General features: G+C 37.3%; 1 pseudogene; it reads right to left on the bottom strand.

Moving 5' to 3' along the window:
* Positions 1 to 873: 873 nt before the first annotated feature.
* Positions 874 to 2,149, bottom strand: LOC137721996 (isocitrate dehydrogenase [NAD] regulatory subunit 1, mitochondrial-like; annotated as a pseudogene).
* Between the last annotated feature and the right edge of the window lie 15,430 nt (positions 2,150 to 17,579).

Here is a 17,579-nt window from a genome sequence, read left to right as displayed (position 1 = left end):
TAAATATTAATTAGTATGACAAACTACTTCAATTGAAATATTTTAAACTGAATAACTAGGATTCATTAGTAGAATATTGTTAATGTACTTGAAAGTAGTCTAATTAGATGCATTCATCAAACTTGTTGCTATTCTATTTCTTAATACCTCTATCTCATGTGATCCTTCAACTTGTTGCAAACATCTACTTTAAATTTCAATAGACAACTCATTTTTAGCTCAACAACATAGATAGGTCTTTCGGCTAAAATGAAGAGCAAGCATAAAGCATCCGAAGCTGAGGGTTAGGCCCAGATCAATACGTTTTCTCAAATGCAAGATGATCTAATAAACAGAGCATTTTGCCAGTGTGGGGTCTGGGAAGTGCCACATGAACAGTCTTACCATTTTGTGGAAAGGATACTTCCCATTTGGAACCCAGATTACAAGGGCAAATACCAAGTCCTAGATTCAATACCGAGTCCCAGATTAGTATCTTTCTATGTTTACTTCTTGACCTACCACATCAACTAAACATAGACATCAGACTTGAAAAACTCAGTCAATGTTTTGATGTGACTCATAGGTTTTCAACTCTCAAACTCTTTTCCATTTACTCTTTTACTTCTTCATAGGTCATCACAATATCATAATACCAAAATGTAGCTCAATGCTGGCCAGTCTTGACTTTTTAGGCACGAATAAGGTTGACAAGCCCAAGCTATGAAGTAATTCTCCACTTAAAATACATAATTTCTTCAAACCAAAACTAATAGTAAAAGAGAATGTCTAATTTGCATCATCAGTTGGCGTATGAGCCTTTGCAAGATTCTTAACAGACGATTCTGACATGTCATAAGCACCTAATATTTCATCTTATATCCAGCCTTTGTATTACTGGTCAAACCCGATCTGAAGCATATAAGAAGATACGAATAGAACCACTTCTTGACTAAACATTAGAAATGGTTTTCACAATTCAAATCATAGATACATCTCACAAATTCACAATTCAAATCACAGAAACTCCAAAGCTCGAAACTTTTCACATTGGCATCATTTCAACAGCCAAAGTATATTTAAAGGCGAATACCAGTAATTGCAAATTCATCACAATCCAGTCAACCAAGTATTTCCAATAATTCCTAGTCCCAGATCATCATTCCAAGAAACTTGAACTTTGCTTAAAATCGAATCAACCCAAGTTCAAGATGTCTTTGCTAAAGCCTAAAAGGTAAATAGAACAGGGTGAGATGAAAATTAAATTACTTGGCAGCCGCCCCATCTAGGCAGCAAGTCTATTCCAATGCATTAACTAACGTCTTATTAGTTATTCCAAGCTCTTAAATACAAGAGAGAAGGACATAATTTGTTGCAAACAAACTCCTAATCACTAGGCAAACACATATGCCAAACAAAATCCTAGTAACTGATGTCAGACCAAGTCCAAAATTAAACCAAATTATCCACACTTAGTCAAAGAAGAAGCAAAAAATAAAACTTTAATCATGTCATGAACACATCCACACTCCACATATAAAAACCATATTCACAAAACAGAATTCTGAGCTGAAGTCGCGTTACCATCACATTAAATTGCTCGGGCTACGAAACAAGTTGCATACATCAATTGTCCACAATGATTTCATTGCAATTAATACTTGGGTACTTTGTAGCAACCTCTCTGCAGGACTCCAAGAACAACCCATCAGCCAGCTTCATAATGTTGGCTTTGTGCACAGCAGTCACCTTCTTCCTGTTGTTCAAATAGGCATACTCGAAAGCGTACTTGGCAATTCGCTCCGAGCAGAACTTGGTGATCACCTAACACATTCACAATCAATTCCCAATTTTCACAAAACTGCAGAGCTAAAGATTGAATTTTGGGTTTTTGACTACCTTGAGGCTCTCAATGACGCCAGGGACGACCTCGTGCTCGAGCCCGGCGTATTCGCCCTCGGTGTTCTCTCGACAATGTCCACGTTCTCGTGGCGGGTGGGGAGGCTGGTAGGTTGAAGCAGTTTACTAGCGAAGCGTACAGGTCGAGCTCTTTTCTAAGCTGCACATTGAGCGAGCTCACGCCGTCGCCCACTGGAGTCTTCAACCAGCCCTTTAAGCACACCTTGTTTTTCCGGATCGACTCGATCACCTCCGGCAGGACTCGCTTCATGTCGCCGTGGACATGAATTTTTTCCAAGAGAATTTTTTTCGAATCGACTCGTTTTTTCCACAAACCATATCACCTTCCCCAATTAATTTTTTTTCCCCACCCTCCATCCCCAGTTGTTTTTCCCGACGCCCATACCCTCATCCCTTTGCTCTTCCCACCCCTTTTTCCCTCTCAATCTCCCATCCCTAAATTGAAAAATCCAAACAAATAAATAACAAATTTTTACAAGAGAAGCTTACCAAAGGAACCTGGAGAAACCTGGAGAACGAGAGAGTGGTTTTCCTGGTTCGGGTATGCGAGAGTGCTGAAGGTGAGAGCTGAAGACTTGAGGGAAAGGAGGGCAATTTTGGGTTATTGAAAATTTCATTAAACGCACGCTGTTCACCCGTGTTTTTGAAAATAAGCTGTTTTTGGAAGCTGCTATTTGCAGCTTCTGGTCAGCTTCAGGTTTTGGACTTTTTTTCATCCCAAACTTTGAAATAAAGCTGTTTTTCAAAGTTTACCAAACACCAAAAATCTTCCTAGCTTTTTTTCATATCAGCTTTTTTTTTAATTACCTCAATCCCAAACTGCACCTAAGACTGATGAGTCATGAGTAAAGTGCAACACCCCATGGACATGGTCCATTTGGACAGCTTTATTAATAGCGTTGCCAGCAAATGAATTGATTACTGAACTCAGTTTCTGCTATCAAGTCTCGGTTCTTGGCTTTTTAAAGCAAACGCTCTCGTGAATGACGAGAAATTTTTAGTTATAATGGGAACACGGATAGTACAACACGTGTTTTTATGTAAGTGGTGAAAAATTTTAATTTTTAAATTACACATAAACCACTATTTATATAGGGACACGTGATGTATCATCTCGTGTGACGGTCACACTGAAAAATCTCTCGTGAAGGACGATCTGCTCTGAATTTTCTTTGTAGGGATCTGGATGATCAACTAATTGTGTTCGTTTATTATATATCGTGCTATTAATTTTTATTAAATACAGTTTGTGTTCAATTTTCAATAAAAAAAATTTCAAAATAATTCTTGGTCATGATGTACAATAAATGAACATGATTGATTGATATTTTAAATCCTCACAAAGATGATCCAGTTAGGATCCTAATCCGTTCTCATGAAACCGGTTTTGAAGAGATTTTTTTAGTTTGCTTGGAATACGGAATAATACATTATGTATCACTATACAAGTGGTTAGATGCTTGTATTAAAATATTAATAACTTAAATAATAAAACTTTCATCACTTATAGTAACACGTGATATACTAATCGTTTTCCGAGCACAATAAAACATTTCTTATTTTTCGGTGTTTTTTCTTGTCTTCTAATTTTTGTGGTAATGTGGGGGCTTTTTTTTTTTATTTTTTTTTATTACTATAACGCACACCCATTGGATACTTTGAACTAATTTTTTGTTTTTGCTACGTTCTTATAATTCGGGCTATAATTTTATAGTGATAATTGTTATTAGTATTTAAAAAAAAATTTATTCTGCATTATTCATAAGTGTATTTTTTTAATTATAAAAAGTTTATTGTGCAAAATAAAAATTTTCCTTTTATGTTTTGATATTTTAATTGTTAACTTTTTTATTGAGTAGTCAAAATCTCTTTGATACACCATAAACTTTTTGCTAGATGGGTTCAATTGGACTTCTCAGTATATAAAATTGTTTTTTAGAATTGTTATTGATACTTCAAATAAAAAAATAAAAAAAAAACCCAGCCCCACCTCCAAAAGACCCAAGCAAAGTAATAACATAACCTTGGCCCATATACAACCTTCAAGCAGACAAACATAAAAAAAGCAAAAAACCCAACTGAAGGACACACCACCATAACCCCATGTAAATCAGCCAGCGAACCCCCAAGGTCACCACAATCCATGCTTTTCTAACGAAGGTCGTACTACTAGTCGAAACCCCATCACCCAAGGATCTTCCAGATTGAAACTCAAACACATAGGAATTCAATCCCATTAGAGCAGCCGCAATGGAAGGTGGCGGTGCAAGGACCAAAACTAAAGTTCTTCGCACCTTCATGTGCATGAACAAACCTTCTTTTATGGAAAGTTCACTTTTGAACTGGATGTCAAATGTAGGCATGGTAAACGTTGTGTCTATCGTGTTCGTGTCGTTTTCAAGTTATATCCATTATCTTAACGATTGTGTCGTGTTAAGCTCGTTATCTTAACGAGTTCTTAACATATGACCTAATAACGACTTGATTCGTTACAGGGTTATGTCGGGTTAATAAGTCATGCAAGAAATTATCTGTCCAATGTCTAGATCTAGCAAATGATATCTTATTAGGTTCTTAACAGGTGACCCGATAATGACTCGAAATGTTATCGAGTTACACGATAACAACTAGGCTTGTTAACAGGTTGATCTGAAACCCCTTATTTTCGTGTCCTTTCATGTCGAGTTAACGGGTCGTGTAAGAAATTACAAGGTCTGGTCAAAGGCATGGGTAGAATGGGAAGTCCAAGAGGTAATATCATAGATCTATATAGGGATACATCAGAGAAACAAGAAACATCCAAAAGGGATATAAAAAACAAGCCAAAGGAAAAATGAGGAGGCACAGGGGTTGCCACCGACCCAGGCTGCAGCTAGGGTTATTAGCAACTAGGGTGTGGAAAAAACTATGAACCAAATGGGAAAGAAACTGAAATTAGAAGTTTTGAGACTCTCACACAGCGGAGAGAAACGCTCTCAAGGAGATAGAAGGCCTTTCACCAAACAGGAGAATTTTCTCTACTTTGGTTTCAGGGACTTGCTGTTAAAGTTTGGGTTCTTCATCTTCATTTGTTTCTAAACGGATAATAAAGAAAGCCAATCATTTGTGACTTAACAACAAGTTTTGCTTTGTTTGGATTGAACAAGGGCTCCAATTCTCAATTGACACTCGAAAATTACATCACACTGTGTAAGAAATGTATGTGTGAAACATGAATTCAAACTTCATATATGAAAATCCAACGCAATGCTCTTGGCATATACAAAAGTACCTATTCTCGATCCCGTGCATTTGTTAGGATGCTGACAGTGGGCATCATCTTGTTATGCCGAGTGTACATTGTGGATGTAATAGTTAGTTAGTAGTTACAAGTTGTTAGGGAGAATGTACTACAAATACTGGCTTGTAAGAGAAGCTAGGGAGTTAATGAAATATTGAGTGTTGTATTCTATCTGGTATTCCTCTGTGCAATTATAGAAGACGTTGAGCTAGGTCTTAACTTTGGTATCAGCCAGTTTCGATCACGCAATCATTCTCTGTTGTATGACGCAACAAGCTTTGCGTAAATCCATGGAATCAAGAGTTTCAAGCCTGGAAGAGAAATTCGACGAATTCAAGAAGTCTCAGGATGAATTTTGATCAACACGGTCGAATTTCAAATCGACCCAGGATTTGTTATTGTAGCAATTACAATCTCTCATGGCGCGATTGAACGGTGGGTCATTGGGCGAATCATCTGAAGCTCCACAAAGTGATTCCCAACTCCGTGATAGGATGAATCTCCATTCTAGTCGACAAGAATTAGGGCAAAATTTTAGTCAGTTATCTCGCCCTCCATTCTTGAAAATGGTATTTCCAAGATTCAATGACACCGATGATCCTGTGGGATGGGTTTTCAAGGTGGAGCACTACTTCGATTTCTTTAATATCGAAGATTTAAAGAAAGTGAAAAAGGAAGGTGATGCACTTCAATGGTTTCAATGGGCTAGGTGTTTGGAAAATTACCCAAATTGGGATGATTTCTCAAAGGTATTGTGCCAAGAATTTAGCCTTTCAGAATTGGACGATTCGGCAGAGAGTTTGGTCAATCTTAAAAAGACGGGTTCCCTACGTGATTTCGTGATGGAATTCAGGTGATTAGCCAATCGAACAAGAGATATCAGCCTTGCATTTATGAAATCTTGCTTTGTGAGATGACTCAAACCAAAATTGCAACATGATGTCAAGATCTTGAAGCCCTGCTATGTGCTTGAAGCTTTTACTTTTGCTCAGCAATTGGATGCAAAGATAACGAGTCTTAAGGTGAAATCTTTTTCCAAGACTTCTTCAATTCAACCCAATTTTCGATCTCCTTTGCAAACTATCAATTCTAATTCATTCTATGAGAATTGAACAAAACCCAATAATGTAAGGAGACTAACACCTGAAGATGTAGATCATTGTCGAAGAAATAGCCTTTGTTTTCATTGTAGAGAGAAATATGTTAAGGGGCATAACTGTGAAAGGAAGCAATTGTTATTAATTGATGTTCAAGATTAAAAGTTGGGTATTGAGGATGAACAGGAGAATGAAGAACATGAAATCGTGGCTTGTGCTTTATTTGGAACCCCTGCACCTCCTACTATTAACATCATAAAGGTTTCTGGGTATATCAAGAATTGCCCTGTTACCATCCTTATAGATTCAGGTAGACTCAAAGGTTATTTGGATAAAGGGTATGTGTTTAATGTCAAAATAGCAGATTGGGGAAATGTAGCTACACAAGGAACATTATCCCAAGCTCATATCAGGATTCAAGATTTTAATTTTGTTTATGATCTTTATGCTATAACCTTGGGTGGGTGTGATGTTGTGTTGGGAGTTCAGTGACTCAAGACCTTGGGACCTATTCTATGGGATTTCGACAAGCTTTACATGCAGTTTACTCGGAATGCAAAAACTTTTTGCATCAGCACTTCAAAAGCAAAGGTTGTTACAAAAAGATACAACAATGAGAGCAGTTCTTTACCACATTAAGCATGAATCAGATAATATTTTGCATGTTGCTTCTGAGTTGGCTGAAGTTCATTCCCAAACTACTTTGAATTCCCAGAATATATCTATAGCACAGCAACAAGAGTTGCACAACTTATTACAAGAATATGAGGTAGTCTTTCTCACACCAACTTATTACAAGAATATGAGGCAGTCTTTCTCACACCAAATTCCTTGCCTCCTCATAGAGTACATGATCACAGGATTCCACTGATAGAAGGCAGCAAACCCACCAACACAAGGCCCTATAGATATATGGTCATGTGCAAAAAACTGAAATACATAAATGTGTGCAAGAATTACAGCAAGCTGGTTTTATAAGGGTGAGTAACAACCCCTATTCCTCACCTGTCATTCTTGTAAGTAAAAAAAAAAAAGGAACCTGAAGAATGTGTATGGACTACAGGAGCTCAATGGTAATACAGTCAATGATAAGTTTCTTATCCCTTTTATTGATGAACTGCTTGATGAATTGTTTGGTACAAGTTATTTTTCTAAACTCGATTTGAGGGCAAGTTATCATCAAATTCGTATGCATCCACAAGATGTGGAGAAGACAACATTTTGGACACATAATGGCCACTACGAATTCCTAGTGATGTCATTTGGCCTAACAAATGCTCCTGCAACATTTCAATGCTTGATGAATGAAATTTTTCGATCGTATCTTAGAAAATTTATCTTGGTTTTCTTTGATGACATATTGGTCTATAGTACTTCTTGGTCCAAGCATCTGCAACACTTCAGAATAGTTTTTATACATTGAAGGAACATACCTTGTTTGTTAAGCAATCCAAATGTGTTTTTGGGCAATCTCAAGTGGAATATTTGGGTCACATAGTTTCTCAGCATAGTGTCTCAACAGATCCTACCAAATTGGATGTCTTTACCAAGTGGCATGTTCCTACTTCTGTCAAGGCTCTGAGAGGGTTCTTGGGATTAATGGGGTATTATAGAAAATTCATCCCTCATTTTGGGAAGATTATCAGTCCTTTAACTGCTCTCACCAAGAAAGACATTTTTAAATGGAATGATGAAGCAACAACAACTTTTCAAACTCTTAAACAGGCTATGATGTCCCACTAAATGTTAGCTTTGCCAGATTTTAGCAAACCTTTCATTATTGAAATGAATGCCTTGGGCTATAGAATTGGAGCAGTGCTTCAACAAGAGGGGAGGCTCATTGCTTTTACCAGTAAAGCCTTATGTCTAAGGAACTAAGCACTGTCAGCATATGAGAGGGAAATGTTGGCCATCATACATGCCATTCATAAGTGGCAGTCTTATTTGGTGGGCAACCACATCATAATTCAAACTAACCATCATAGTCTGAAATATTTTCCTTAAGGCCGAGCTCACACACCATTCCAACATAAGTGGGTTACTAAACTTCTTGGTTTCGATTATGAGATACAATTCAAGCAAGGGTGCAACAATCAAGCTGCAGATGCCTTATCAAAAGTACCTGAGCCTCTGGGAGATTCTTCTTTGCATTAAATAGATGGAATTGATGAAATGGAGTTCTTAGCTATATCCTATCCTTATTCTCAATGGATAGATGATCTAAGACGAAACCTTGAAAAGGATCCTTGGATTATGGAAAAAACATAGCAGGTATTGTCCCTTAACAGTGAATTCAGTACCCATTTCGACTTTCAAGTACCAAGTGGATAATGGATTTTTGAAATACAAAAACAGGATTGTATTAAGTCCACACAACATATGAAGGGACAAAATATTTGCAGAACATCATGCTTTTCCTACTGCGGGTCATGAAGGTTTCCTGTAGACATACAAAAGAATTTCCAGGTGTTTCTATTGGGAAGGTATGAAAATTTTTATTAAACAATCAATTGCTTGTTGTCCCATTTGTCACCATAATAAATATGAGAATTGTCTCATCCGAGACTCTTGCACCCTCTTCCCATTCCTACAAAAGTGTGGGCAGATATATCAATGGATTTCATCATTGGGTTGCCTCCTTGCAAAGGGAAAACAGTGATATAGGTGGTGGTGGACAGACTTTCGAAATATGCTCATTTCACTGCACTCGGGCATCTTTATTCTACTTCATTAGTTGCTCAACTTTTGGTTGACAACATTTTTAAGCTCCATGGAATGCCTAATTCGATAATCAGTGACAAGGACCCAGTGTTCTTAAGCAAGTTTTGGAGAGAGTTCTTTAGGCTTCAAGGTTCATCATTATGTCTCAGTTTTGGGTACCACCCTCAAACTGATGGACAAACTGAGGTTTTAAATCGATGCCTAGAAACTTATTTGAGATGTTTCTGTAGTTTCCAACCTAAGAAATGGGTTCATTAGCTATCTTGGGCTGAATGGAGCTTTAACACCAGTTACCACACTGCTTCTAAACTCTCTCCCTTTGAGATAGTTTATGGTCAACCACCTCTAGTCATTTTTGCCTATGATAGTGGTTCTACTAATGTCGATTCAGTGGAGCACAATTTCAAAGAAAAGGACAGAGTGTTATTATTGCTCAGGAATAACATGGCAGCTGCTCAAGGTAGGATGAAAGCTCAAGTAGATAAGCATAGAATTGAAAGATCATTTGAGATTGATGATTGGGTTTACTTGAGATTGGTGCCATATCAATACATGTCCTTTGTGTCACATCCCTTTCATAAGCTACAACCCAAATTTTATGGACCTTTCCAGGTGATAGCTAAGGTTGGTTCTGTGGCATATAAGCTGCAATTGCCAGAGCATTCCAAATTGCACCAAGTGTTTCGTGTGTCATGTTTGAAGAAACATTTGGGAGTAAATGTACAACCTACTGTGCCACTACCTGTGATTATAGATTCAAGAGTCTTGCAGGATGTCCCAGTTGCCATTCTAGCCAGAAGAATCATCAAGAAATGCAATACTGTAGCAATTGAAGTTCTAGTTCAATTGCACAATCACTCCAAAGAGGATGCTACCTGGGAATTGTATCAAGACTTAAAGCTCATGTTTTTTGAAGTTGAGCATCTGTGAAGGAATTGTTTAGCTCATTCTATGACTTTCTAATTTGGTTGTGTTGTTGATGTACATTGTCAATTTGTTAATGCTTGTTGCAACCATAGTTTCAAGGGGGAGGTATTGTTAGGATGCTGACAGTTGGCATCATCTTGTTATGCCAAGTGTTTGTTGTGGATGTAATAGTTAGTTAGTAGTTACAAGTTGTTAGGGAGAATCTACTACAAATACTGGCTTGTAAGAGAATCTAGGGAGTTAATGCAATATTGAGTGTTGTATTCTATTTGGTATTCCTTTGCGCAATTGTAGAAGATGTCAAGCTAGGTCTTAACAACATTGCATTGATCTTGTAAAGAAAAATACTTGTAAACATGAATTTCAAACTTTATGAATGAGAGTCTAACTCAATGCGCTTTACACAGGCAAAAATCTTTTCTCAACTCCATTTAAGCTACAAATCTTATCAATGTTTAGTGATTCCAACTTAGGTTATAAACATGAAGTACTCAAACAAGTATGTTATAAATTGCTTTTATTACAATTGCACCAGTCGAGCCCGATTAGCAACGGTTGCTTAAGTTGTGAGTAAATCAAAGTATAAAGCCACAAGAAGCAAGCATGCAAAGAAAAGAGCATAAGGTATTAACACTCAGTTTGTAAGGCTAGATTGCTCGGTGCTATCCACAAAAAAAAAAAAAAAAAAAAAAAAAAAAAAAAAAAAAGTTTGAAATACATAATTAAGGATAATCAGCTTAAACCGAACGTCACGGGTACATTTCCATGTCCTTACAACACTCATCACGTGAGCATGTCGCTAACTTCTTCTAACCTATGCTATGCCAAGTATGGGTATGTGCCCGCACTTAATCAAGGTGCTCAACCTTTAATAATAAGGTAAAGTACCGGTTTAGTCACTGAACTATCATTTCAATGAAAATTAGGTCCCTAAATCATTTTTTCGGTCAAATAAGTCCCTAAATTCATTAAAAATTGCAAATTTCATTACTAATATTATATTCAAAGCTACTTTATCCAATTTTTCGTCAACTTAAGTCACTTGACACACTTTAGAGTATAATAAAGTAATTTTCTCGCCTACAAGCCCTTAACATTTCATATAGGTTACGAATCTAACGTTTAATTTACCCTCTCAAGTTAACTCCATATACTATTTTTTTATGGAAAATTACCAATGTACCCTCCAATGTGTATCACATGCAAGTAATGTGCCTTAAATTAACGGAAAATTGAATATAGTAGCTCGAATCTAATATTAGGGATGTAATTGGTAGATTTTAATAATTCAAGGACTAATTTTTCTTAAAAAATAGGTTAGCGACCTAATTTTTACTCAGGTGATAATTCAGGGACTAAATTGACAATTCACGCCCTTAATTATAATATCTATACAACCAAGTGGTCAAGAATACTATTGATCACTAATCTCAGTCTCTTGTGCTTTTTAGCCCATTATGGTTGAAGACGGTTTTAGTATTTAAATATTGAACCCCATTGGAACCAGAAAGTGCTTTGATGCCCTTGCATATTTGATGTTCAAAACTTACATAAAACGGATTCACTGTTATTGTGACATTCTCGTCTCGATAAAACAATGACATCTGTGAGTTTTTCAACACAGTTCATTGTACTATTGGAATATAATTGGCGATAAATTCATTAACCTGTATGACATAACTGAGTCCGCCACTGGACATACCCTGACGATAGGTAAGAATCTCCCATCTTATGGCAGCTGTGCTTCGAACCAATGGATTTTGCTGTGAAATATTATATTTTATGAGTACCACATCGATAAATCCAGTCATGGAATTGTAGCCTTACAAAAGCTTTTGTTGTACTAACAAGAAGTATTGTTTCTACCTAGTTGTCATATAAACGAAGAGGAACTTTGTTTCATTTGGCTGAACGCTTTCATGAGTGGGGAGAAGATTCCAGAGTTTATGTACCTTGTTGACCAAAACCAGTGGATATAAGTAAGCCTTCCTTACAAAAGCTTTTTGTACTACTTCCCAGAAATGGTGGGTTTTGAATTCAGATGACCTAAAAATACACTTGAATTCCTGTTAAATACTGCAGTTTGTTTGCTGCTTTGATCCTGTGGTTACTTCGTGTATTCAGGAATCAGAATTTAGACTGAAAAGCCCAGAAGGAATTCTCGGAACTGAAAACAAAAGAACCAAGGCCTTCTAGATGCTTGAATTCACACGACATTAGTACAACCCATTTTTAGCTCAAACATTTAAGAGTATTACTATGTATTTCATAATTAATATTTATATTCTCTTCCCTTCTACTATTACTATTTTGTTGAGATAGGAAATATTTTCAGTTGAGTTTGTTCAATTACATTCAACCGATACTGTCAATGAATTACAGTCAAGCCATGGCATTATTTGCCATTTCTTTCTTAGCAACGGGACTTTGCTTTTCCGCAGCAATTTATAGGCTATAGCCATGCAAAGTGACACCAAGTATTATTAGATCATCTTCGGGAGACCGGACGCCGTAACTTACTGTCTCTACGGCACCGCAGTACGACTTTAGGGGGAGATAACTCGGTTTTAAGAACAACGAACTACCGTTCTTTAGCGATTATCAATAAACTATTCTTATTTCATTATTTGTATTAATTTATAGCATAACTCTCATTGTACTACTCTCATTTTCATACCTAAAGTTACGTGTTACTTCCCGATTCATACTTCTATTAACCTGGACGTCAGGGACTCCTTTAAAGCATGATGTGGCGCTTTACTAGACGATGGTTATACTGAAACAATTAAAAAATGTGAAATGTTATTTTGACGTCAGAGACTCCTTTAAAGCATGATGTGGCGCTTTACTAGACGATGGTTATACTGAAACAATTAAAAAATGTGAAATGTTATTTTGGCAAAATAAAAATTAAAAAATATATATAAAGAAATAAGACGTTGGTATTAATAATATCCCACACTCAAAAGTAGAACTCCAAAAGTTAAACCCAAAACCCAAAATTCCATCACCTCCAAACCCTAGTGAAACGAAAATCAATTCGTCGCCATCGCCTTCGAAGATACTTTGCCCCAAATGGTGGTTTAGGATTTTTTTTTTTTTTTTTGGGGGAATTGTTATCAACACTCCAAAAATCTCATATTACACTATAAACTTTCTATATTTGGAAGGAAAAAGTGCAGAATGAGATTTTTGGAGTGTCAATAACACTTTTTTCATTTTTTATTTTTTATACTAGTTATATATTGATATTTTGGTTTGGTGATTTGGTACATATATTTTGGAAAAACAGCTTCACCCAATAGTGTCAATTATGTTCACCCTCACTATTTTGGATCTTTAATGTGGATGTAAATTTCCGCCGTCTTCTCCTTTGATGAAAATACACCTGCAAAATAAAAACACCTAAGATTAAGGCCAAAAGTCTCATGCGCCCACAATGGAATTGTTGGGGGGGGGGGGGGGGGAGGGCATATTCTGCTCTTAAGTTTTTGAAAGAAAAAAAAAATTAATTTGGCAGGAATTTAATTCAATTCTCAACTTGAACCATCTCGTACATTTTGGCGGAGAGCCCATAGTACTACGTTTTTGCATAGTCATTGTCTAGTCAAGCGCCACGTCACATTTTACAAAGCCATGATGTCCATGCTAACATAAGTATGAATATGGGAGAAAAAGACTTAACTTTAGGTGTGAAAGTGAGACTAAAAAAAACTAATGATAGCCAAGTATGTATTTCATGATACTTGGGAGTAGTAATATGAGTACCCTAATTTATATATTGGGACTATTACCCTTGTAGGGAATATTTTTTCTTACCACTCTTAAGTAATGGTGTTACTCACCACCCTATTTATAACCGTTAGATAAGTTTAAATTTCGGATTTGTGTAGTACATAGACACAAATCTCAAAATTTAAACTCATACAGCGTTGATAAATAGGTGGTGAACATTACCACCACTTAGAAGGTCATGAGTGGAAATGCACCCCACTTACAAGGATCCAAAGATTGCAAATTACGTATTGGCCGAGATGTTTGTCGGGTTTTTGGCTTCCAAAACGGAGTCAATCAAGTCCAACGGGTTTTAGCTTGGAGTTTTAGTGATGTCGTTGTTGCAAAAGAGAGTGTCTCGATGAGTTCTCATGTTTTCAGCTGGGTTCGTTGTCTTCTTCCTTGTCGTATATGGCGATTGTTGGGATTCAATCTTTGGTATAGTTTTTGTATTGATTTAGCATCTGAGTTTTACTTGTATTGGTGAAAGAACACGACAAAATTTGTAGAAATCGATGAGATTGAAGATTGGGACTGCACAGATTCTCAAACGAAAAGTTGAGTGAGGAAACTTTATCAAAAGTCACCGCAATCATCGTCAAGTGCGTCAACCATCACTTGTCGGAAGGGGTGGGGGAGTTCATTGCTGAGATCGCGAGCATTAGGAGACTGTAGCTCAAGAACTTGGTCTAAATGCGAAGTTGATGAAAGAAAGGGAATGAGCTGATGCTAGTGTGCAATTGCCTGCTCAACGAGAGCCTAGATGGGTGGATTTTTGCAAGCCGAAGACAATTTTGGGAGGGTGAAACGGGAATGCGTGCTGGCGGATGTGGCAGATGGGTTGAATTATCTTCACCACGAATTGGACCAGATGGTGGTTCACGAAGACATTAAGTCGCAATATTTTTTTGGACGAGTAGATAAGAGGGAGGCTTTTTGGGCTGGCAAAATTGTATCAGCACGGGGCAGTGCCCAACACAACACGTGTCGTTGGGATGCTGGGATACTTGGCATTTGAGTTTGTGACTAGGGCGACGCCGAAGGAATTAAGTAATGTTTACAGTTTTGACGTGTGGAAAGAAACTGATTATGATGAGGTCTGAGGAGGATGAGGTGGTGTTGATCAATAGGGTGATGGGGTTGTATGTTAAAGCGAAGGTGGAAGAGGCTGCATACTCAAGATTAAAAGGGCAGTATTGATCACTAACACGGTTTGACACGCCCCAATCCCGATATTCCCCGAATACCAGGATAAGCACGTGCTCGCCGACACTCGAGGGTGACGAAAACCATTTATTGAGTGTAAATACTGAAAACAAGGGGTAGATAAGGCTTATAGATATAAAAGAATAATGAATTTGCATTTAAAGAACGTGTTCAGAGCATACAACTAACTAGAACACTAAAAGAAATAATATAAAATTGAATGAATAAAAGAATGGGTCCTAAACCGAGAGGACTCGAAGATGCTGATGCGGAAGTGCCTTGACGTCGGGATTGTAAGCCTCGATTCTAAGTCCTGAAGGGGGCGCAAAACAAACATGAGTAGACTAAGTTGATATATATATATATATATATATATAATAAAATAATTATCAACGTACTAACCCCCAGGTTTTATGAAAACACATATATATCATGATAAACATAGGTTTTCCGAAACCTAACATGCCATGCAATGTCTCAAATCATAACTTGTATATAAAATAATCACTAGTGAATGTCCGATAACCTCCAGGCCTCATGCCAGCTCCCCGTCTCTGAGCAAACAGTAAGTGGAAAATACATTTTAGGCCACATGCCGGTTCCTCGTTCCTGTGCTAATAGCCAAAGGAAACACATTCCAGGCCCTATGTCAACCACCAAACCGGCCAAAGGGTGGCCTGAAAACCACCCTCAACCTAAGCCTTTGGGCCGGGTTACCCAACCATTTTACCCAAGCCTTTAAGGCTGAACCTAAGCCTTAGGCCAAGCCCAAGTTCCAAACCCATCAAAACCCAAGTCCCTTTTAAACCAAAACCTTGGGCCTTTGTGACCCAAGCCCAATCCCTTTTAAAAGCCAAACCCATCAGAACCCAAACCCAAGTCCAAACCCTTTACTCCTCCGAAGTTAAGCGAGTTCGCGCGAGAGCAATCCCAGGATGGGTGATCCACATGGAAGTTCTCGTGTGAGTTCCCATAAACAAAACCGTGAGGGCGTGGTTGGGGCCCAAAGAGGACAATATCATGCTACAGTGGAGTCGAGCTCAGCATGTGGTGGGGTCTGGGCCGGGATGTGACAATTTGGTATCAGAGTCAATCCCTGGCCGAAAGTGTGTCGACAAGGACATCGGGCCCCTAGGGGGGTGGATTGTAACATCCCACATCACCTAGGGGAGTGAATCCTTTAAGCCTTATATGTATATTCCCATCTCTACCTAGCACGAGGCCTTTTGGGAGCTCACTGGCTTCAGGTTCCGTAGGAACTCCGAAGTTAAGCGAGTTCGCACGAGAGCAATCCCAAGATGGGTGACCCACTAGGAAGTTCTCGTGTGAGTTTCCAAAAATAAAACCGTGAGGGCGTGGTCGGGGCCCAAAGCGGACAATATCGTGCTACGGTGGAGTCGAGCCCGAGAGGTGGTGGGGGCTCGGGCCAGGATGCGACACGGTCCTCTTTTCTTATTTTGTTAAGGTGAGTCCGTTCTTATTTGTCTTAGGTTATTTATTTTCGCTTGTAGTTATTGTGTGTAACACATATTGTAATCCTATATATATAAGATATATTCTGGAATTATAAGAACAATAAGACATTAGGATCACCAATTCAATAAACTGAATTGCAAGAAACCAATTACATTTAACTTATCTGTAGAACAGGGATCAATGCATGCATATGAATATCTTCTACTATCTCCAAACTATATGTTCTTGCTATGAATAGGGTTTAGCACATAATAGAAAAATTATTGTGAGAACAGGGATAATCCTTATATAGTTGCTAGGATATCTCTTAGTCAAGCCTATTATTAATGAGAGATACTCTTAATCACAATTACATAATTTAGGTCCCACTATAACAAGTCTTACTAAATAGGGATTATGTAATTGGTTTATTAGACTTAAGATTCTATTATTCTAGCCACATTGGGGTTGTAAGATTACTGGTATAGTAGTCACTTAAATAATAAGTCACTCAAGAATCAAGTGATTGACTGAAAAGCATTGGTACTCATAATTATGCTTACATTCTTCCACTTAAGTTTCAATGAACTTGTACACAAAATTAGCCAAATTAACCAAAATAACAGTGATAACTGAGTCTACAAAATTCTGTAACCAAAACCTTTGTAATGCAGAATTATAGAAATGTTGATATGAATTCTATTGTATCAGTACTCTGTTATCACATCCACACTCAAATTAATAATATATGTTGCCGAAAACATTAGGGCACCAAAGATAGTGTTCAATTTCAGTAATACTTATGAACAAAGGTTTATTATTAAACCATCAGCTACTAATAGTTCAATTTAATAATACAAAAGACAATTTCAAACTCCTACTAATTAAAAGAAACAATACTATACAGGTAAACACATAGTTGCTCCCACTGATTAAAAGAGTAAAAAAAATAAACGAACATACCACTTAAACACTCCCACTAATCAAACATTAGTCAAATGATCCATAATTCTGAACTTTAAGGGTTCAATATCAACTACTAATTTTGTAAACTTCATCTCTATGGCGATATTGCAAGGAAGTGAGTGACTGAAAAACTATACAAAATCATATGGTCAATTTTATTCATCTAACATTTGACAGAAACAAAAAATTAAGTCAATGTTTTCTAATTGCAATAAAAACATATAATTCCATAATCATCTTTAGACGTAAATTAT

The sequence above is a fragment of the Pyrus communis genome, chromosome 17 (assembly GCF_963583255.1).
Source record: "Pyrus communis chromosome 17, drPyrComm1.1, whole genome shotgun sequence".
Taxonomy (NCBI): domain Eukaryota; kingdom Viridiplantae; phylum Streptophyta; class Magnoliopsida; order Rosales; family Rosaceae; genus Pyrus; species Pyrus communis.
This window is presented reverse-complemented; position numbering and strand designations above follow the sequence as displayed.